At 34.6% G+C, this 24,088-nt stretch overlaps 1 protein-coding gene and 1 long non-coding RNA gene across 2 annotated transcripts in view; one reads left to right on the forward strand and one right to left on the reverse strand.

Moving 5' to 3' along the window:
- The window catches only part of LOC149623613 (acetylcholinesterase-like), a 144,601-nt gene that overhangs the window by 91,379 nt on the left and 29,134 nt on the right, over positions 1–24,088 (forward strand). The window lies entirely within an intron of this gene.
- On the reverse strand, positions 2,108–8,838 carry LOC149623616 (uncharacterized). The gene is made up of 3 exons (XR_016374910.1): positions 8,516–8,838; positions 2,827–2,887; positions 2,108–2,749 (listed from the first exon to the last, which is right to left on the reverse strand). It is a non-coding gene; the product is annotated as an uncharacterized LOC149623616 (long non-coding RNA).

Below are 24,088 nucleotides of genomic sequence, written 5' to 3' on the forward strand. Positions count from 1 at the left end.
AGTTACTGGACGAGCAATCTGTTCGTAAATTAATTGCTTCTAGGAATTTATTCCTATTGTTTTAACTAGTACTAGTATAGATTTTTTTTTTAAAAAAAAATTTAATTGCCCCTTATTAAATTTACCATATGATGTTCTGCCCTGTTTTAATTTGTTTTATTTGTAATCTAATTTAGGTAGGATAGTTTTTTTAATTATTATTACAGTTTCATTTGTTGATGTTTTCATTATGGCCATTGTACATAGTTACGTATACGATTTTTTTTTGTTATTATTCAATTGGAAACTGTTAATGTCCCACGAAGTTTGTTTCACGTGGACGTTCAAAATTAAGTGGGGGAGAGTTGTGACGAATTTTATACCACTCAATACCCACTTTTGAACCTGTATATATTTAACCTTAAGAAATGCTTTCAAAGCATTGTATTATTTATTTTTATAAACTTCCTTTGGCTGGTTACACCCCCCTGGTTAACCCCATCTTTTATCACGGACCCCTGTGGTCAACAAAAAGTGCGCGAAGTCGTACGCGATGCGAACACCTGCAAAGTTGGATGACCCGCGATCCAACGGGTCAAAGGTCGCACTCGGAATATTCGGGTTTGATAAAAGAAACCAACCAACCAACCACGGTCCGGCTTTCTGACGAAAGCGCAAAAACTTCTACCCAATCGCTGTCGAGCTTTTCACGGAAAAGGACAAGGCCCCGGCTATAAAAGCCGGGCACAAACAATAGACAACAGGAGTTTAGATCTAGACTATCTCTAACTCGCTAGCTTTCTCTAAAGCTCAGAGCTCGGACTCTTAAACAACCGAATAACCGATGGCCGTCCAAAAAGTACCGAACAGCCTAACGAGGTATCCTGGATGAAACGCTGAGTCATTGCCGCTAAACACCAAAGCTCCGGCCGAACACATGTTGAGGACCGTACGGAACCAAGTACCGAACCGTCCGGCACCAATGGTGCCCCAGCATCGGCGAGATCTCTCCACGCGTTCGAACAACAAAAGAACAAGGACAACCAACACGCGTAAATAACCGTGAGTGACAAAAACTTTGAAATCTTCAGGGGTTAACCAGCCTAAACTTAATATGAACAATTTTGAACCATTAAGATTTTAAGTTATTATGTTAAACCTCATACGAGGCAATCATTACAATTTCCTGTTTTTATTATTTAAATAAACACGTTGTTTCCAAGTTTAATTCCCCGAGTCATGTTCCCTTATTTTTAATTTACCAATGCTGACATTTAATAATCAAAATTATAAAAACCCTAGACAGCCGAACCTTAATAAATATTCTAAATTAAATTAAATAATAAATAACAAAAATGTCGCAGCCTTCGACAGCGCCTCACCAGGATTCGCTTTACGAGAATCCATGACGTTTCACCTACGTCGCTTCATGACAATCTCTCAGTAACCAGTGACCAGTAACTTATGGTTTCATTTATTTCAAAAATTAATTTGTTACGTAACCTAAAAATTTTCGATTAGTTGTTTTTAATAACCCTGGCTCATTAAATCATGTTTTCGCAATGGTATGTGTTCCACATAGAAATGTGTCGTTCAAAGTCTGCAATTAATTATATTTATATCTTATAATAAATCAAATTACTAGTTGATCTTCGCTGTTGTTAAAATTAAAATAATTATAGTTCTAGACACCCCAAAAGAAAATAACAATTAATACAATGAAGTTAATAATCCTTCTTCGTGAGATTTTAATTATAGTTTACACCTTTTCGTTATTTGGCGTCTATGAAAATAAATATAAATAAAGTTCTATGGATTTAAAAAAAAATAAAGAAAATAGAAAGTATTTCCCTTCATTAATAACGAAATGGGGCCACAAAATAATTATCTCAAACAAACATTTGTTGTTTAATTTATTTACACACCTTCAATTCATTGGCTCTGAAATTTGACAGGAGGGTGGTTAGAATCATGATTTTCAATCTACTTCAGAGAAATTGATTGCAAAATTACTCATGAAATATTTTTATATTTTTCTGTATTTTCTTGCCAAGAACTATATCTATCTTTTTAAAATAATACTTATCAATTTATATCTCTTGATAGTGGTGCCTAGATGAAATAGATCTATGATAATTTACATGTTTTTCATAGTGGATCAGATTTAAGTACAGCCTCCTAATGCAAGGGTGTTCTCACTCTATCAAACCCAAGTTAATGTAAGATTTTCAAACCATGAAAAATACTTTAAAGAGTATTAATGATTTTGTTTTTGCGATTGCACCAATAATTTATCATAATGCATTTTTCTTCTTCGGTATTTATTGTTATTGTTAATTTTCTTTAACCTCGGTATGCTGTTTTCAGACCAGGTTTTGTTGTTATTTGAAATGTTCGTGAGAAACCTTTCCTCCGATTGTTTCTGATTAAGTGCTAGCTAGCTCTGACAACAAGTTGTATCGCTCCAAGAAATTGCGTAAACATGATTTATTGTTTAAAACCGAATTAGATTCTATTTAATTCGCAACTTCGAAATATGAGATTAATACATTTAATTCGATTGTAGTAATGAGAAGATTTTGATCACATATGCTCAAACTATTAAAATACTGTACAACCCTATCGTTTAATGTAAATTTTTAAAAACTACATGCATAATCAACGATGGTTAAGCATTAAGTAGAATTAGTACTTACATAAGCAAGGATGATTGACAATATAATGGGATATGAACTCTTTCGAAGTATGTGTTATATTAAACGCAAAAACTCTAAAATTACAGAAATTAAAATGGTACTTTAATCTGTTATTTAATATAATGTCGAAATAACATTTTAAATGACTTACCAACTTGTTTTCATCTTTTGCTTAAGTCTTCGAAAACTTGTAAATTTCTTCAGAGGCACCCCTGGAACAGGAATTTGGGTTGCTTTCCAATTTTAATCGACTTAATTATTCAAATCAGCTCTTAGGCTTCTTAACGTATCATGCCCTTTATCAACTGTCCCCCTGGCACCACTTTACCCCTGTTCATAAAACTAATAAGTAGTTACTTAGGAAAGCGCATGGGAGGAATTTTTGGCTTTTAAAGTTAATCACCACTGTCAAGAGGCTATTTATTTTTTAATACGACTTAGTACAAACGGTCCGTCCTTTTATATTGATGTATTGGATACGTGCTTAACCTATCCTATCGTTCTATATCTCTGAAGGTTTTATGACATAAACTTTATAAAATATATGGCCCAGCAATTAAATATATTCAAAGTGTCATTTAAATTTAAGTACTTGTATATAGCGATGGATATTTTTCTTACGTATTAGATCTTTCAAGGGATGTTATCATCCTAAAAAGATAGAACTTTTCAAGGTGGGGATGATGAATTAGACGCCGCTTAAAATAGACTATAGCGAAGATTGCTCAAATATAATTTTGGCCTAAGAGGAAATATACATATGGAGAGAGGGAGAGTATTGGTTTAGGCGCCTTCTAACCGTACGTCTTGAGGAATGGGGGTGGTATCATGCAAAAAGGGAGTCTAAACTACATTGCGCTGCATGCAGCGACTCTGACGCGTAGTTCGTCTCCCGTTTGATGAGAGAGACTGTATGAGAAAGAGAGAGAAAGAGAGAGAGAGAGAGAGAGAGAGAGAGAGAGAGAGAGAGAGAGAGAGAGAGAGAGAGAGAGAGAGAGAGAGAGAGAGAGAGACAGAGAAGTCTGCGCAGTGTTTATTACTTCCCCTCTTTATTTTCCAAATGTCTACGTATTTAACAAAGCGCGTTTCTGTCTCTTGCCCTCTCCATAGAATAAGTTTCTCTATGGTAATATCCCTTTGAATAATGACGGTGTTATTATATGGCGACAATTAGAGAGGCGAAGGTATTTCAAAACATTATTAGTCGAGTAATAAGTCTAGTACAAACAACACGTTTTTGGACACCCGTAATATATTATAATGATAAAATATTGTTTTGAAATAATACGCGATATAATATAATATCAACCTCGGGGTATACATAAATGCTTAATTTTATTGTGGTACAGTACAATGCGGTGTTCCAAAGGTGGATAGTATTCTTTTTTTTCTTGTAAAATTGTTCTTTCGCGTATGATGTCTTGTTTCTAATTATATAGCCCTTTTGTCTGAGTTCCGAGTTAGCGACAACGTCACGCGAAAATCTAATCGATAACGTTAGGGGCAATAACGCGCAGCACCTTCAAGGTATATCTTTATTAAAAAACATAACCCTGCACCCAAGTATTTAGTTTCACGTCCCAAAGTAGTTATTTGTCATTATGATAATATTGCATTTGGCGCGGTTTTGACTTTGTTTGTTGGTGAGATTGAAGGGATACTTTTGATTTATCCGATTAAACGTGTGTTTTAATCAAGTTCTACGATATTTAACAACAAATATTCGTATAATCTTTAATTAAAATATACTTAATTTTGCATATAAGGTTAGGAAGTAAAGCTTGATCTTGTCAGGCTTGTTTTAAGCTTAAAAGGCCATGAGATTGGGCGCACTTTGAGGTTTTTTTTTCTTCTTTCTTTTTCATAAAGGTTGCATGAAGTTTCGGAAGATCTTTTGTGAAAAGGGGGCTTGGTAGTCGCCCTTATTTTGATTTTTAACTTTTTGACTATGAGTAATTATCCCGTCCAATTCGCCAAGCTTCTTAATAGCGTGCTGAGCACAATAGCCCGCGAATGTACAGCGCTTTTTAATTCTTTGATCACGAAAGTCATTTATTACTTTCAATTAGAATAATGAGGCGCGATTGAAAACGAGAAAGGCTTCGAGTTAATTAAAATTAGACACCGCAATCCGGCTGTCAAGAAAAAAAAAGTTTCTTTTTAATTTCGAACCTCGATGAAATTGTTTGTAGGGTTAAAGAGACGTTTCTTAAGCCAATCTTGTTATTTATTAAATTAGGATATATGCTTCGGAGTACGTATTATGAACCATAATTTAATTTGTATCGCGTTCCAGGGTTCGAAAAGCGAAAGGGAATTTTGTTTTTAATTAAGAAACGAATTTGGCGAATTATCAATCTCTGTTATAGGGTGCCCCTTATGTTCGCTCTCTCATTTATCTTTCATGGAAAAAAGAAATCATACAGTAAACTTTGACTTTTTGGGTTTTGATATAATTTTTTTCAATTTAATTTGTTGGTTCATATCCTTTTCTTTAACCTTAAGAATTAATTGGCTTTAAACTTTTACCCCAGAATTCGTAGGTTATTACTGAACTCTACATTTCTCTAAATCTCGGGGAATTTTTAATTAAACCGTATCGGAACAATACGAAACTCTCTTCACAGGCTGTGTTATATTTTTAATATTGCCAAATCAAAGTTCAAACACCCTAATCTTACCGGGAACATCTTAAATGACTGACCCCTCAGTCTATCGAGAAAATTCGTTACAATTACGCATTTCTCATGATCAATTAGGATATTTCGTATAGTTTCAACTCTAATTGGCTTACAGTTCGATCATTTGGGGAGCAATCAAGCGGAACTAAATCTAATTAACGGTCAATTCAAAATGGTGTATGGATGTATTTAAAAGATGATCGAATGGCTCGAAAAGTTCTTTCATTACAGCTTCACTTTCTCCATCCATACTCCGGCGTCGCCGCGTGTTCATTTTCATATTAAACTGCAGATATCAGCGATGAAAATCTACCATTTGAAACATTCCCGAACCAAATTACATTTTCGAGACATTATCTTACTAATATTCCTGTAATCCCGAACCTATTTTTTTCTAATGACTTAAATATTTCATTAACGCTATATACGAAGTAATAGATTTTTTTAACTATCGGTTGGGCTATAGTCCTACATGTTAATGGAATTAACTTTCATGCATTCGATAACAAAGTAAGATAGCTCCCCGTATCTACTCTTGATTAAGAGTAATGATGGTGGTCTTATAAAATGATTGAACACCGCGAGGTTGTTCGTATATTTCAAATAATCGCCAGGATTTAGGAATTTGATGTAATATGTAAATGATATTAGCTTTGGGCTAACTCCGGCATCGAACAGCCGATCCTTTACTTCTGTTAGATGATATCTGGACTTAAAAATGGATCTGAGCCCGCATGCTTTCATCAATTAAATATTGGTACATTTATGGACGAAAATGTGATAATGTTCAAAATTGGCCAAGTGGCAATAAACGATTTATATTTATCCGTAAATGAATAAATGTATCCAACCAATAGACTTAAAGTTAAATTTCGTCGTCGAAATTGGTCTTCAGATCGAAAAAATCTCCTAAAATTGTTCTTAACATAGCAATTTATTCCTAAAAATATGCCTTGCACCTATAAACGTACCAAAATAGGTTTATAAGTTGTTAGAGAAAATTATTCTCTATAATTCAAAACACCGTTTCTTTTAATATGAGGTTTAATATTACTTTTTCAGTATCTATTTTGTGAACTGGTATATACCCTAGCAGTAGTTTTTAAAATATTTGTAAAAGGTTGGCAACCTCTTACTTTTCAACAAGTTTGTCTTGGGAACGGATGTTGAAGAAGTGAAAAATGGTGTGTATTTTTTAACAGGGTTGCATCCCTTAAATTTAAAGTAACCACTTAGCACGCCTATGGACACTTTGATATATTTTTTTCTTATTTTTGGGTATTCCAAAAACGTCGCCCTATTAGGGCTCCAAAAAAAGTAATGATAGGTATAATAAACACTATGCTGCATCGACGTATTAATTAGGTAAGCTGCATGAAATAAATATTTTTCCAACGTTTTCATCGCCTTTAAATGGGACCCCTACCTGAGAATTTGATCTCTTCATACAATTTTTTTTCCAATCATAAATATGTATGAAAAATATGGTAAAAAATGTATTTTATCATACTCAAATGTTTTCAGGACGATCTTTACTCGGTTATTTTTTTTTAAACTCGCCACGAGTCAAATTAATCTTTAGCATTTCGAGAGACGTCATGAAAGAGTGTTTAGTTATTCAGTTTCATTAAGAATGTTTCTGTGAATGAGTTATTATGGGAAAATTGAGCCGTCTGATGGATTTTTGACTACAGAGGTTTGAATATTTATGAGATCATAATGGAGGTAAATTTTATGTTTTTAAATCCGGATGGAATTATTTTTTTTCGTAGTTATATATTTTTTGTTGGACATAAATTAGTATCGCTTAGCCCACTCTTGAAATTAATTTTGGAATAATTTGCACTGCGTGGTTCATGTCGAAGTGAATTATATTAATTTTCAGCCATGCAAGAAAATTTTGATTTTAAATTAACTGTATTGAATTAGTGTCAGGGAAAAATGGTCCATAAAGTCAGGGAATTTGATATTTAATCTTAACACAGAAGTAGAAATTTGGAAAGCTGTTTTTTAAATATAGGTAGGCCTAATATTAAATTTTTTAGGCTGGTTTTTTTGGTCAATACGAATTATGGTGCAAGTCGTATAATATTTTTTGGGTGGATATTTTTGGCAAAATACATAACGTTATTTAGTCTTCTGTCCCTGTCTAGAATACAGCCCGAATTCTTAGAGGTATTTAAGGTTAATTTGTATTGGTTACTTCTCGTAACATAATTTCGTAACCTTATTTCATTTTCCCTGTGGATAATTGGCTTTCTACATTTGCGAGCCAAGCCATATTATAAGGACATTACGCGATTTTGTGTTGTACAATGCCAAGGGGCTGGAAACGTCGATGTTTTGTTTACAGAAGTTCTAGAATTCATCCAGTGATATTAACGTGGATTAATTTTCGAAACTTCAAGTAGTATGTGCAAAAATGGCTATTACAAATGATCAATTTGACCAAAATGTTTGGCTAGTGGCCATTCCCTAAAAAAGCGGGAATACATTAAGTCCGGAAACAGCACGGCGTGTGTTGAAAAGAGGCGCGAATACAACTACAAAAAAATGTCTTCGGTGACAGATTCTAATGGCAATATGATTAATAGTTTCGATTCAAGAACCGTGATATAAACTGGGCTAAATACTAACAATTTTATATTTTTCGTGTTGGATTAGACCGTAAATAAGTATCGGTTATCCGCTAAGCCCTATTGTTATAAGGAGGGTTTAATTAAGGGTTATATACGAAATCATCTTGCGGCGGCATTAAAATCGTGCGTTCGAGCTGCCTAATGTTCCCTTTTTTCGTTAAAAACCTCCCATTTCACGAGTTCAGCCATTATACTAATTTCAACCGCGAAATAAACCTCCTGCGGTTCGCAAGTAGATATTATAATAATGTATACCCGAAATGAATGTTTGCCGTACCGCCATTAAGAGCCTTTAATAAAATGGAACATTTTAATATCAGTGGAGTTAAAAACTAAGGATTCTAACACTTGGAATTTACATACTTAATCTTCTAAAGTTGAAATAGGTAGGTGCATGGTAGGTGTGTTACGGAATGTATAAGGTGTCTCAGTAGTACCAGAAGGGGAAAATTGGAAGAAGGATGATACTCTGTATCCTCTTAATACTTTAGGTATGGAACATGATTCTTCCAAGGCTTACCCTTTTTGTTTGCTCTCCTGCTTATCAAACTTCAGATGGGTATCGCACCTGCTAGGGTGAATTCTGTAACTGTTTAAAATCTGTAGCAGATCAATTGTCTTAAAGCCGTACTAAAAAGAACAACTCGGACGTAAACAAATTATAATCTTTATTCCCAAAACTATTTTCCCTTATACTGTTCAAGTTTTCTCTCCAAGATATCCACCATAGAACTAACTCTCCCTCTCATATTTTCAATATTACCCCTTTTTCTATAGTTACCCCCAAAAGCGTTTACTTTTAATGGTGGAATCCCTTCCCTCCACTAGCCTGCATACAGAATATGTATAAATTCCAGTACCTTTCGATCGGCTAGTTAACAAAGGACAGGGGACACAATGCTTCTAGAGGGAGAGAAAGTCGACACGTGTACAACTACTTTAAAAATGTAGCAAAATAACAAAATTTCAAAATTCCTTATTCCACACTACATCAAAATCCTCAACAATCAACCCACATACCTAGTCTTGACATGGGCAAAAATCCGCAAGCGCATGCGCCTTGGCAAATAGTTAAGCACTGGTAGAGTAATGATGAGGGAAATATTTATCGCGTATGCGATTCGGTATATAGTAACCTTGCTCCAAATGTAAAATGATGTTAGGAAGAATCATATTACAATTACTCCGCTTTGTGGTAAACTTCTCTCGAAGACGACTTCTAGTAGTACTTAGATGATTTGCCAAAGGACAGAGAGTCAGGCTGTACTGGCAGTTAGAGTACATTTCTTATGATATCGGTACTTGAAACGTGATTTTTACTTAGCCTCTGTACGTTCATTTTGTTAGATACTTATCTAGTTGGCTAGACAAATCAGTCGGCAGGTTTTAATGAACGGATTAAGAGTTCAAGGATTATCAATTATCTATTAACAATTTTTGACAGTTCTATAAGTACTTATTTGAATTTCATTTCTCGTTTTGTTTGAAAAAGCTTTCCGACTTTAGTTTATTTTTAAATAACAAACAAATTAAAACGAGACCTGAAACATATTCGTTGACTGAATAGAATTATCAATCCTCGAAAAAAATGTTGACGACTTAATTATAACTTCCATTTTTACTCCAACTCAAAGGTGTGGGATTTTTATAAAAGACAAATGGATTTTCTATGCAAAATTGGGAGACTAGTTTGATATATTGCTAGTGCTTTGGGTTCAATTTTGGTGTGGTTCTATCAATCAACTATGCCTATGAAAATTTAATTGCGAAAATGCGAATATTTCATTTTTAGACTAGTTTTTTTTTCAGTTCAAGGTGGGATTTGTTATAGTATACCTTGTCATTCATAGATATTCATTCAGAAAAATGCATTAGATGAAATAATCCCGTTGATATTTTTCAAAATATTTGTTTTACAAATTATCTATTAACATGCAAAATTCGCGTAATGCTGAAAGCTGTACCAGATGTATATAGATGTACTGTTGTTAGTCTAAAATGCTTCTTATTTTCTATTTCTCCTTCAATTTGTATTCCCTTTGAAGCAGCAAATTTAAAGAAGATGGCGCAACAGTCGTTTCATTTTTCTCGCCAATACTGTAAGTCCTATGGCAGACTCGAACTTAAGCACAATAGGGTTATAATTCAGGGTGTAAATTACAAAGTTTGAAACTCCTTAGGGCAAAATCTTAGTGAAAGTTGAGCGTTTTAAAAATTCAATTAACGAGATTTTATATTCTTGACAAAGAATGAGATGAATCTTTCTCGTATTTATCGGTCACCATCACAGTTTTTCTTAACTAGGTGAGTAGCTAAAGGGTTTACTTCTATTTAATCATGTATCGCAGTTCAGTATACGAGAAAAGTGGGGAAATAATAACTCCGGGGAATACAGATTTTCCATAGATACAGCAGTTTGAAAAACTTAACAGATTTTGCAAAAAAGTTGAAAGTGAAAGAAAGTTAATTCCTTTACGCGTAATCGTAAGACCAAGTGAACTGGCTTCTTTTTTTTTCTTTAATGACCCACTTGTTAAATTTTTAATTTTTCCTTCGAGTTTAAACCTCGATTAGAGAGTCCGATGATTTTTTTGTATTGGTTGAAAACTCGTTACAAAACTAACGGAGGCAGACATGCAAGTGATTATGTCTAAGCTGGCTTGCTCGTGTGTTTGTTGAGAACGAAAACAGATCATTTTTCATTTATTTAGAATAATAAATAAAGTATCTTACTAATTTTATTATTTTTGTATAATTTTTTTTTTGCTTATGAAGGAAAGTATACGACGACAATTTGTATTTAATTCTAGCAAGTCTTGTTCGAAAAATATAGAGACCTCTGTATTAACAACCCTGTTTGAGGATAAAGCAAGAAGAATGGATGGGTATCTGCTACCAAGATATATAAAAATATCATCTTGGAGTTTTACTTAACTTCATAAGTTTTTTTTTGGTTTTAATGTGTTGCCCCCTTAAGAATGTAATCTACTTTAGTGTTACCAGAACTATGTGTTAGAGAAAACATGAACTAAAAACTTGTTATCCAATTAAACAATGATTAAACAAAAGTAAAATCCGAAATAGGGGGAATCTTCTCAAGCCTAAGCTTCTAGTCCTTTTTCTGCGTTCTCTCTGCTCATGACAACAGTTTTGTGGAACCTTTATGAAATTTTGTTTTAATCACTGGCATATTTTGAGAGACAAAATATTTCAGTTGAAAGTTAATCTTTATTAGATTCACGTACGTTCGTATCCGAACATAACCACAAAAGAAAATTTCCTCTATATGCTTATGGAGCTATAGATTCGTCATTAGATACGAATATATTTTTTTATATTATTATATTATACTCGAATCATTAGGGTCCTTAATCGTTCTTGTACATACGTTTTGCTTAGTATAAATGACTTTTTGATTAACTGGGCTGTTTGATATTGTCCAATAGTATGTTTCAATCCCGCCTTTCAATATTTGTATTGCCTTCCTCTTCGAGTAAACCTTGGATTTCAGGTAGCTGTCATTGAAACCTCCGATGGATGCATGCGTGGCACATGCGTAAATGTATGAGAAGCATTTTCCATTTGCTTTTTAAATAATAATTACACTTGAAGGAACAACTGGGGTGGTCATTTACTGAAAATGATGAACTGAAAAAAAAAATTCAATCTCGCTTGTTCTGGTGTAGTTGGTAATGGCTCGAGGGAAAGACTTATACTCTTGTGTTTTAAATAGGTCTAGCTCTTCAGGAACATAAATCATTCATTCAAATAATATATTTCGAGGATGGCTTGTTATCATGATAAAATTGATTCTTATTTTTTGATCTAAAATTAGTACAAAGTTGGCCACAGGGCACTGAAGTAAAGAGATACATTTCATTAGGCTGAAAGTCGACAGAATGCTTTCTGTTCAGTGTTTTTTAAGAATCATGCGGTACATCATGCATGAACACTGTTCTTCCTCTTTCGCGACCCATACTGATCGTTAATTGAATCAGGACAATACTCTGTCCGAAAACTCCCTTCATCACTGCAAGAATTCGTTCGTTTTGCTATGAATGTAGAGTTCCAAAGATTCTAAGCCTTGCATATTTCGCGAAAGACGCTCTAGTGGATCTAATAATGTTAACGAATAAAAGCTTGGTATTAGTGTCACAACAAAAGGAATTTCGCTACAAAGAATGTCAAAGCAAATTTCAGTAAAATGCCTAGAATTTTTGCTTCATTATTTAGTAATGAAGTGTGGAGTTCCAGTAGACGGTATGACCATACTCGTCGTCCGAAAATGGTAAAGGCTTTAAGTTTTTTGATGGATGAAAATCCATTGGTATGTTTCGTAATTTCTTTGGACGCGTCTGTCCGGCCATTTGATTGATGAGACCGCAATCGGATAGAAACAACTTTATTTATTCCCTCCTGACAAGTCTATTGCCTTTATTCGATTATCAGCCGACGCGAGTCTGTTGGGGCTTCTCTCAGTTTTTCCCATTATGCTCCCCCTCCCCGTTGTGCTTCATTTACCAGTAAGGTTAATTGAATTCGCCAACTACACGGACCCATGAGCCAGACCTAGGTATACAAAATCACCCACGAAATTCCCCGAGCATGGGAACGCGGATGGACTCCGTATGCCTACCGTATAGCTTGCTTCTTGTTAAGAAATCCCTTGAACGAAATGGAAATGTTATGAGCTGTCTTACAGGCATGCAAAACTAGTTTATTACAAAAGAGAATATGCCATGTTGAAGCTTGTTCAATATGCCTTGTCCTTTTAACCCTTCAAGGATTATAATTTAAAGAATTTTTGTTGCTGTCATTTCAATAAGGGTTGGAAACGCGTTATCGTTTTTCTGCATCGACGTTTTATTGTGATAAATTTCGACCAATTTAATTCTCGAAAAAAACATGTTTTAATCCTAAAAGTTGAATTTTGAAATGATTTTATCTAGGGCAATATTTACTTTTTTTTAAAAAAAGAAACTGAGATAAATCTTAGGTTATGAGTCTGATTACGTGTAGTTTTACGCTAAAAGCGAGCTATAAGCTTGATTGTCAATGGTAAATTCCTTTACTATAGTACGTAGTTTGTTACTAATACCATTTCAAGGTGAAATTGGTTACAAATAAGATCTAAAGCTGCATGATGTTAAGCGCTTTAACAGTATCTTGGGTTACATTCCCCAATAACAAATTCCAGTTTTAAAATTTTTGGGACGCTGTTAATTGAGAGTTTAGTTAGTTAATTAATCAATCTTAAATTCTTTTAAGATCTTAATTATATATTAAAATAGACATTCGAAAATACGATGAAATAGGGTCACGCGAGATGAAAAAAACTATGAGTACTCATAGATGTAAAAAATTGTTGAATGAGAAAATATACATTTTCCTAATAAGCGGCGCTTCAGGGCGAAATTTAAGAAACCCAAATATCAAAGTTACCTTTAAAACCTAGAATTTTCTAATTAATGAAGTGAGGATTCTTCCTCCGCTCCTGCACGTTGTTACAAAATTAAAAAAAAAAAAATAAAATAGTCTTTCGGGAACTGAAATAATTGTTACCGATAGCCATACCACCGTGATTGGCTAATAGATTTCCGAAAGATGTAATTCCCAATCGATTGGGTTGCCATAAGTTTATAAGATATGTTTCATAAGCATGACGTTATCTTTACTTCGTAATGCTAAAGACCTACTGTGAACGACAAGTGAGAATCGACTACTCTCGTTTTTACAGTCCCATCTTCCTATTTACTCTGTACTAAGTCTTTGACAGCGTCTCACCAGGCGTCTCTCTACGAGAATATATGACGTTTCACCTACGTCACTTCATGACAAGCTCTCAGTAACCAGTGACAAACTTATGGAACATATCTTTTGAACTTTTGAATTGAGTATATGATAGAAATCTCATCAAGATTCTTTCCATCTTCAGAAAAATTTGGGCTCTAGTGTCGTGACCCCCGGGTTCTTGGTTACAAAGGAATTTCCTTCTAGGTGTTTTTATTCTTTCGTAAATCATAAACGATAGAGATGAGAATTAAGACGATCATATATTTTATATCTATGGTATTTAATCCATTAAATTTTCATAGTAAAAAAATACAATTTTCTTTAATACATATATACTCACAATACGAATTTTCTCAGAAAAATTCTATAATTTTACAATTAATCTCGAGTAGGGGAGGAGGTTCGCAATTTGTGGAGTGGTTTCTTTTTCCCAGACAGGAAGTTGATTGGTTTGGGGAATAAATGGCGTTTTAAACCCTTTGAGGGATTTTTCATTAAACTAGAATTAACCTTAAGAATAAATGCCTTAATTACAATTGAGAGAGAAAATGTCCCCCGGGACAATAATCCAGCGTCAGAGGGAACCTTATAAATTAAAAATTATTAGGTCAATAATTTTATTTACGTAATCGAAGGCTTCGAGACATATAAATTAACATTTTTAATTCTAGATCGTTTTGCGTAGTTAAACGCAAAACTCGTTTTTGACAAGTATGAATTTAGGCAGTTCAGATGACATCTCGTTTTAAGAAATTAAAGAAAAATTTATTAATGGATTGACATCATTCTGAATTATTGTAATGGGACGTTGATGGAGTTTGTTTGATGTGGAGTTGTTATCCATATAATCGAGTTTACAACAATGTTAAGTTGCTAGCGCATTTTTTAGTGATTGGGTGTTCATTTTATCGTTAAAGTATGTTTGATATTTTTAACCGTGTGTTGGAAAAGAGTTTTATTTACGATGTATTTATAGCTATGGAACGATACCCAAAAAATATAAACTCGTTCTACCAAGGTACTGTTTTGACCTCAAGGGGTCAATTGAGTTGTTTCAAGCTGCATTTTTAACCAATTTCGCATTAAAACGTATTCCTAAAACATCTGCGTGCTGGGAACCGGGAAATACCGGGATATGGGGAACTGGACGTTTATCATTGTAAATGTTTTTCTCTAATTAAAATTGACTTCTCAACCCCGCTTGCAATAAAACGAGAAATAACAAATTAAATGTAAAAATTATGGAAGGGAAAAAAATTAAAAACGAGAAATGTGACTGGATTGACGCGTTGAAACTCGTTAAGATGAGACAATTTCTACCAGGTTAATTGTATAAAAACCGAAACGTTAATATTCATTATTGGAATATTTACCTAAGCCCGCACTCATTATGCCGACTCTATTTTGTAACGAGCTATTTAATTCGAGAAGTAGATAAAGCTGAAATACAAGATTCGCATTATTAAAACCCTGGGCCATATGAAATGACGGCTCTTTTACCTCACGCTGTCAATTTGCATACGATTAGTTGAGCCTATGTTATCCAAATTCATGGTTTAAAAACGGAATACTGTAAGTTCATAAGATTGTCACTGGTTACTGAAAACGTGTCATGAAGTGACGTAGGTCATAGATTCTCGTAAAGTGACGCCTGCTGAGGTACTGTCAAAGGCTTAGTACAGACTAAATAGGAACATGGACTGCAAAACCCCGTGTAGTCGTTCTCGAACTAGCTCTCAGTAAGTCTCCAGCATTACAAAGTATAGGTATTTGTCGTACTTATGGAACGTATCTTATAAACTTATAGGAATGCATATAGTGACAGCTTCCACTTAATCTATCTTTTACGAAGAGCAGTTTTTTCAGCCTCGAATATCTTGAAAAATAAGGCCCGAGGATGATTTGAGGATTTTCTATTTGTTCAAGCGCGGTACCGCACATCTGCCTAAGAGATTGGCAAATGCCATCATCAGTTAATGCGGAATGAATTCTCGATGACAAGTCGGCGCTCTGCAATTAAGAACTTCTCCTGCCCCCCAGGTTCCCCAACAAAGGTATCGCCTCCCCCTATTTTCTCCCTCTCAATATTGGATGTCGTCTCATTATAAACCGCACGTAATGTGAGGAGATTTTCTTTAATCAACGCTTATTTTCTAGCCATCCAACTTCATTGAGATTCTTAACGCGTTCGTCCGCGATGCGACCGACTCGAAATGTGTCCTGTACGATCTCTTCTAATTTTCTTTTTCTCTCTCTCTCGTGCAGGTCTGTACACTTCTGGCTGGCGACGTTTTCGTTAATTGACCTCCCCTCCCTGTACTCCTCCTATTTTTAGTTTCTTTTTTACACAAAGAGAACGTGAAGTGTTCTGGCACGCGAAAGACATGCCGTATTTAAGGGCTATTGCAGCCAGGTTTCATCCTCAGGACGCGGTGCACGAAGAGTTAAGTTTCTACAGGAGTGAAATTATATTCTTGAGAAGATACTTCGACTTAGAACATTTTCTTTTTAATCAAAAGAGCGTATCTCAATTGGTAAATTTTAAGTCTAGCACCAAACTCAGATAAGGCTTAGTTGGGATGAACCGGAAATAGTTGGTGCACGGCACTGCAGTCCAGCTAGCTTTGAACGTTATCGGGTCCAGCACCTGTCTTCCAATGTTGAACTTTTATGAAGATCAGAGAGATGTTTAAAAAGAACGTCATGATAAGACTATATGACTATTGAGTATAAGTTGGTTATTTTTTTGGAAATAATTTAGAAAATCTTCTTTCCAAAGTGAATTCACCTTACACAGTCCCTTTAAGAAGTGAAAGGGGGTGAACGAAGGAGGGGGAATATAGTTAAGAAGATTTGAAACCTTGATTTCGCAGGAAGCGCGACATTAAAGTCATTTTCAAGGCAAATATCGTGTGGATAAGTTGCAGACCCCCGAATTAGAATATTACCCGAGCCAATAATAACAGGGTTTCGCTTCAAAGTGGAATAATCGTCGACCATCTATGCATGGGAAAAAACACGAAACACGTATAAACGGTTCGATTTCCATTTGAACGATTAAATTGGAACCATCATGGAATCATTATCCGACACGGTCGTTTAAGGTGTCAATTTCTAAGGTGTGGAATTCCGAATTTTTCGAACGTTCTACGCATACTCATTGAACGAAATTACAGACTGTGATATACGTAATATCCATGATATACTAGCTCTTCAGGCGTTACAGTGTTACATTGACAGAAAAAAAGGGTGTTATGGTTGAGTATTCAACGCTTAACATCGTTTAATTACACGGTTTGTTTTACGAACATGAATATATTTAAATTTGGGGAAGATTACTAAAATTTCAAGATGTTTAAATGCTTTGGGAAATTCTTCGATGATGACTGGGGAGATATTTTTATTTCATCGGACACTTAATGGGAGCTTCTTTTTTACATAGTTATATTCAATGTTTATTGAAAAGAAATGCTCAATAAGCGGCGATTTTTGGTTATATAAAGTGTTTTATTTTACGTAGTCAGCTTACATTTCTAGATTAAAACTGAATGAAAAAAACATATTGGGGAGATGATTATTATTGCCTAGTTAATTAAGTTCAAAAAAATCATATTTTTTAAATTAGCTACAGTACGACCATGATAAATAATTACTAAACTCTAATCTAATTAAAAAATTAAAATTCTTCAGCAAAGACATACTGATATCTGCAGAAACGTGTATTAATTATTACGATCAAATATTATGAGAACTAAAAAACCTTGATTAACAACACATTTTCAATGCGAACATCCATAATTTCTCGTTCGTTTCGAAGTTATAATTGACAAACATCACGTACACTACAGCAATCAACATCTACATGTCTGCCAAACTATATAAATTTAACCTTCTAATCTATGGAATAATTCAAATGTACAGCGTCAACCAAATTCGATAAGCATATATGAGGACAAAATATTTTCAGAATTAAAAAAAATTTTGTTAATGAAGTCATACAAGGTCATTATTATGAAAAACTAAATTCCTTCTTTATTAGTCCATAAAATTTCTCTTGGAATTATTTTATAAAATGAAAAGTCAAAGTTATTGAACCGACAAGTTGGTTACCAGCTTAAAAACTATAAGTAGTGTGTTAGTGAGGGATTTCCGTCACAAAATTCAAATGAAACTATTAAGTCTGTTCTTATTTTCAAGAAAGAAAATAGGGATGTCCAATAAGAGTAATGATCCCACCTTATAACCATAGTTCATAAATATTTCATAGAATTTTGTCTGCTTCAAGTAAAAGTGAAACAAAATTTTAAAGAGGCAATATCATTATTGACTAGAATCAAATTTTTATTCAATATTTTTCACCCTCTCTTCAATTTATACAACACACAAGATTTTATTAATCTCTGATTTTTGATAATGAGTCGCGGTTAACCCCTTCTCTACAATAGCACTCCCAACTCTTTAAGAATTCAAGTCAATCCTTTGTTTTAATATTAAGGGAGTAACAAAATGGCGCGTGAAAAATTCGTGGGTGAAAGTTGCTTGTCCCCTGTAATCATAGTGCGGCGTTTAAACACCCATTTATTGGAACCAAGCGATTATTGCGTTCTGTAAAAGATGAAAGTTCTAGGTTTTTTTGGGTTGGAAAATGCTACATTAAAGAGATCAATTTATACTTGATTTAAGGCTTGGAGAACCAAAAAAGAATGCGGGAAAAAATACTTTCTTGGAAAATTTCTTTTACCTTTTGATGCACCGTGAAATAGCTCTTTATATATAAAATGTAAAAAGATAAGGGATATGGATAAGAACGTGGTCTTTGTGTAATTTGTTTCTAAAAACTAGAGAGGATGTGGCCTGATTGGAATTTGGATTGTAAATGGCGTTGAATATCAATTATTTAACGTTGTACATTATCGAGATAACGCGTTTCAGGAATGCATACAGCTAATTGGAAGCAGTGTGTATTTGTTTCTTCAACGTATCTAGACGGAAATTGTTTGAAGAGCTACACTAATCATAATGTATGACAAATTCTGAATTATCTGCTTCGTTGCGCCTTGGAACTAAAGTTACTACCTACCAATGAAATCACAGTTATAAAGGCGTACGTCAGAACTGTGAGTACTCAAGCCTGGCCCACAAAATGCGCATAGAAATTAAAACGGGAGATATTTGGTCAAGATGATTCCGATTAGCTGTATGAATGCCTGCGAATTTTTGAATAGTTTGTCATCTTTATTTAAATTGAATGTTGATCTGCGGTGTTGAAGAATTAATAAAGTATAGCTACCGTCGAGAGATTAGAAATTTAAAAGTGTTGACTTATCTGCTTACAAAGGAAGTCTACTCTGATAAAATATTAAGTTAGTCAGATTAATGAAGCTTAGACGCGGATGACGCTAAATTTATAATCCTCTTAGAAACACCCACTTTGAAAACTAACAACTTAATAAATACACGATAAGGAGCGGATATGTAACTATTTAAGGAATAGAAGAAATAATTTTCTGAGAATGTCATTCTGGGAAATTCCCCATCGACTGCATAGTCTGAAAAATCCTCGGATTATATTAGGAAACACCAGGAATTTATTCATTTAAAGCAAGAAGTTTACTTTTTCTTTAGTCCCATGCAATGAAGAGTTCAACCTCTAAAAATGTAGCTTAAAGTTCAAAATATCTTGTTAGGACTGTTAAATTCAAGTGTTACTAAGCGGAATATACCCTTCGACCTGCTCACACCGTTGGAAGGGGTCGCTGTTTATAGCGTGTCCAACGACTACTGATATTTATTGCTGCCCCTTTCGAATAAATTAACTCCTTGACACACAAAAATTAATAAATGCAATTTAAAGGAAAGATTAATTATTATTTCTAAATCAAATTTTCTTAAGAGTTTAATGCTAAAACATCCCACGTTTTCTCAGAACCCAATTTATTTGCTATCATGAAGCGTGACGTCAGGCAATGGTCCAAACATGATTGCATAGGGTGTACTACGTTATACTAATTAAAACCCGCCCGTCTTTTACTCATTCTTACTAATCAAGGTTTTTATTATAACTCTCGATAAATTGTATTTCATCCCAAGAGGAAATATAAATAATATTCAGGCCTTGAATAAAATTATTTTTTTATTAATTAATGAAACGAAGGCAATTTTTACCTTAAAACTAAAGAATTTTATATTATATTATATCTTTTCATTCATAATTGGGAGAAAAATATAATATTTCCCATTTTTTATATTTTTTTGTGTGATTGTGTTGAATGATTATGAAAAAATATTCAGCAAAAACTTTCAGTTCTTTTAGGGTTAGATGTAGGTTTTGAGTGAACATTATTATTGAACTTATGGTTGTAACTGTAGTGCTTCTGAAAGTCTTAGACCTCATAAGAAACTGTATACATGACCAGGGATATGATTTAATTTTAGAAGTAGGAATGGAGAACGGTTAGTATTTACTTCAGTCCCTCCCTCCAACGCGTAACGAAAAGTTTAAATCATCTTATTGGCTCACTTAAACTACGTTTTGATGACGTTGCTGACGGGGACGGCGAAAAATACAAAATTCCTTTTTACCTCTGTCGCTATGACCCGCCTCTTCTTTCATACCCCTCCGTCCCGTGGAAGGGGGTCCGGGGCTTTGACGCGCGCCCAGATTACTCTGTTCTCCATTCCTACTTCTAAAATTAAATCTATCCCTGACATGACCCAGGAATTAATTTGTGTTCACTTTGATCAGCTTCAAGCACGAACTAATCACCACAAAACGTTCTTTTCGATGAGAAATTGTTTGGGATCTCTGCCCATCTTGTTTCGATCCACAATCATACTCATTTTTTCTGGTGTTGAAGTGTACGAAATCCTTTCTTTCATTGCCGGCCGAGGTTTAATGGCTGGGGTTGTTGAATACCGGTTCGGGTTATTATAGAGATGGTACGCTTGAGTGAATTACGGTGAATTCTTCACTACCACCACTTTTACTGACTGGACCTTTGATATATTTTTTTTAGTTTTGTCGGGGCTCGGATCTAGGTCAAGAATTAGTCGCTCTATCGCGTTTCAATTGCCGCAATTGTATTTTGGACTCGCTTTTGGACGTTATTACCCCGTTTTTACCTCTCCGAGTGACGTATGTCACGGAGAGGTTCTAATTTCGACGTGTCTGTCTGTCTGCGTGTGTGTCTGTCTGTGTGTGTGTCTGTGTGTCTGTCTGTTGTTATTGACTTACACCCCAGGGGACCGCGTTCGCAGTTTTCAAATCGGAGCAAACGTTTTCCCAAATTCCGGACCGCATTTACAGTTTCCCGGAAATTTGGAAAATTGTATTCCACTTACCATAGCTATTATCCATTACCTGTCTAACACCACCATCCTCTGGGCATTTGTCCATCTCATATGAACACCAGTCTTTACCCACTGGCTTCTATAATCCACCATCATTGGGGCTCTTTTTCAATGCCACATGGACACCAGTCTGTACACACTGGCTTCTACTCACCACCATTTTCTGGTCTTTGTCCATCCCACTTGGAAACCAGTCTGTACGCACTGGCTTCTACACACCACCATCTTCTGGTCTTTGTCCATCCCACATGGACACCAGTCTGTAAACACTGGTTTCTAATCCCCACCATCTTCTGGTCTTTGTCCATCCCACTTGGACACCAGTCTATACGCACTGGCTTCTACACACCACCATCTTCTGGTCTTTGTCCATCCCACATGGACACCAGTCTGCACACCTGGCTTCTACTCCATCATCATCCTTCAGGTTAAGAAATACGCGGCGATCGGCCAGGGTTACGAGAAACGTCCGGCCTCCCTAAGGTGGGGCTTCCACCAAAGGTTCACGCAATTGCGCTGTTCTTATCCGTAGCTGCGATTCGAAACCCTTATATACTACCTATTTGAGTAAGGCGAAGCAACCGGCGTATGCTTCATTTCAAACGCCAATATTAGTCAAGTCTCTCAAGAATGTTTAATTGTTCTTTTTTAAAACGATGTAACGTTCAATAAGGCGAATAACTTACGAAGAAAATATTAAATATTAATTATATTTATTTTAATATTTAAGATAATCTTGTTTCTCAATTCAAAATTAATACGGAAAGAGTTAAAAAGCAGTCTATGTTTTAGTCTGTGTGTGTCCGTCCGTTGTTACACTAGTGCCGCAGTGCGCTGCGTTAGAAGTTCGTTTTGTTTTTATGTGTAAAGAAATCCTACAGAACCATAATATTCCCTTTATCCTTAATATAAAGTGAATATGTGGAAATATTTTTCGTAATTATGAAGCATTTAGTACTTTTGTAGCTTTAAAGCTCTGTTTCATTTTGATATTCCAAAGATTTGTTTTAATATTATTATTTGAAATGGCTGTTTATATATTACTTAAGCTATACTACATCTGTATATAGAATAGTCCTTGGATTAGTAATTTCACGAAGAAAGCTTATATCTAGGCTCCGGTGGGTATTTCTAGTATTACTCGCAATAGGCTTAGTGAAATATAGAGTAAATAATTGAGGCCTGAGGTGAAGTAAACTTTGGGTTTTGATTTTCGTGTCTGAAATGAAGAGACATGAACGGTTCAGAGTGAGCCGAAAGTTAAATACACTCTTAAATAATCAGGTTAAGATTTTATAATAGAATAAAAGATCATGGTGGCAATTAGATTAGTAGGGCTAAGCTACAGAGTTTTTATTCTCTTTATGGTGCGCATTGACGTCTAGCTACAATTTAGCTTTGGAATTATTTAACGTTAACACTCATGTTGGCAAACTAAGAATATTGTTACTTCAAAAAAGAGAAATAATTCCAAATCTAGGTAAATAACTGTAGTAGTAGACCTCTTGACTCGAAGAGCTAATATTTTGGTTTTCCCAACTTGTTTCTTTCTTTTTTTCAAAGAAAGGTCAAGAAAAAATAGAGAGCGGTTGTCCTTGTAAGACTCGTGATGAGTGGCTCTTGTCTTCGGTTCAATTGTTGATGCTTCGTACAATGAGATAATATTTGACTTATTTGCGGAGATACCGAGATAGTTGTTCTTAATGCATGACTTGCCATGAACAGGTGAGAATTACTAATGTATTAGCGTAAAAATCTGAAAGATGCTTTCGGTTCAGGGACATAAATCCTTCCTTCGCTGCTTGCCTGATTTATAACTGAACAAACTGTATCCCTTCTAGTGTCCATTCATTAAATTTTAACATCATTTAAGTCAATAGAACTAACGAACTTGCCCCCTCCTATAAATACTGTAAAGCTGTTAAACTAACTAATGGTAGTTATGTTTTGCTAGAAGATTATGTTAAATGTTTTCACATAAACTTGAGGAATTTTAAAAAAGAATTGATGAAACGTGCGAAAATTGCATTGAAATTGGTATAATAGGCAACAAACCTATGTAATTTATGCACAATTATAAATAAGCAAGGCGTCCTTTTACACTATTACTAGTTAAGCTAATCCTAATATTATTGCAAGGACGAATGTTAATATTCATAAGGATGTCTGTTCGATGCGTGAGCAAAATCAAACTAAATTGAAGGTAAGATTTCAGTTTTGATAAAGTAATTGCCTTGAATTTAATTTGTTTTTGTTACAGTTTAAACGCAGTAATATCTTTGCTCTCGAACCAAAATTCCATAAAATTCTCTCGTAGAACAAGTTTTTTATTCGTTTAAAATTGGTCATTCGCACTTGGTTTAAAAACTTAGTTATTAATATAACTTTTAATTGTATAGTATAGTATAGTAAAGGTATGGTAAGTTTGTTAGGTCGTGGCACTGAGATAATAGATTGAGTCATTTCCCAAAAATGAAATTGATGTAACTAGCTTATTGTTAGTTTTGAAAACTCTTCATTATAAGCGAGATAATTAGTTTCTCCATTTATCGAAATGAAAACATGGATAAGTTTTAACAATCGGAATTGAAAATCGAGAATGTACGGCACGAAATGCCATACTGAAGAGAGAAACATTTCCGATTTCCAACAATAGAAGAACAATGGCAATAGGTTACGGTTTACAATAGTACCTCGAGTGATCGTTAGGTCCCGAAATTCGAAAGTTACGGAACCATTTTACTGTCTAATGGCGCACGCACTGTTAGTAACAACGAATCAATTTATCATAACCGGATTGGTCGCTGCTAGTGTCTAAATTCCCATAGCTTTGCTGCTAAAACACGAAAAGAAATCATTCAATATATTACCACCACTTTAGGCCTTCTTGGAGGGCATCATTTATTAGGCGATCTTAGTTCTTGCTTGTCTGCTAGAGGCATGAAAGAAG

The sequence above is a fragment of the Phalangium opilio genome, unplaced genomic scaffold, assembly GCF_054372755.1.
Source record: "Phalangium opilio isolate 3A_F unplaced genomic scaffold, DU_Popi_V2 ptg000113l_1, whole genome shotgun sequence".
Lineage (NCBI taxonomy): Eukaryota > Metazoa > Arthropoda > Arachnida > Opiliones > Phalangiidae > Phalangium > Phalangium opilio.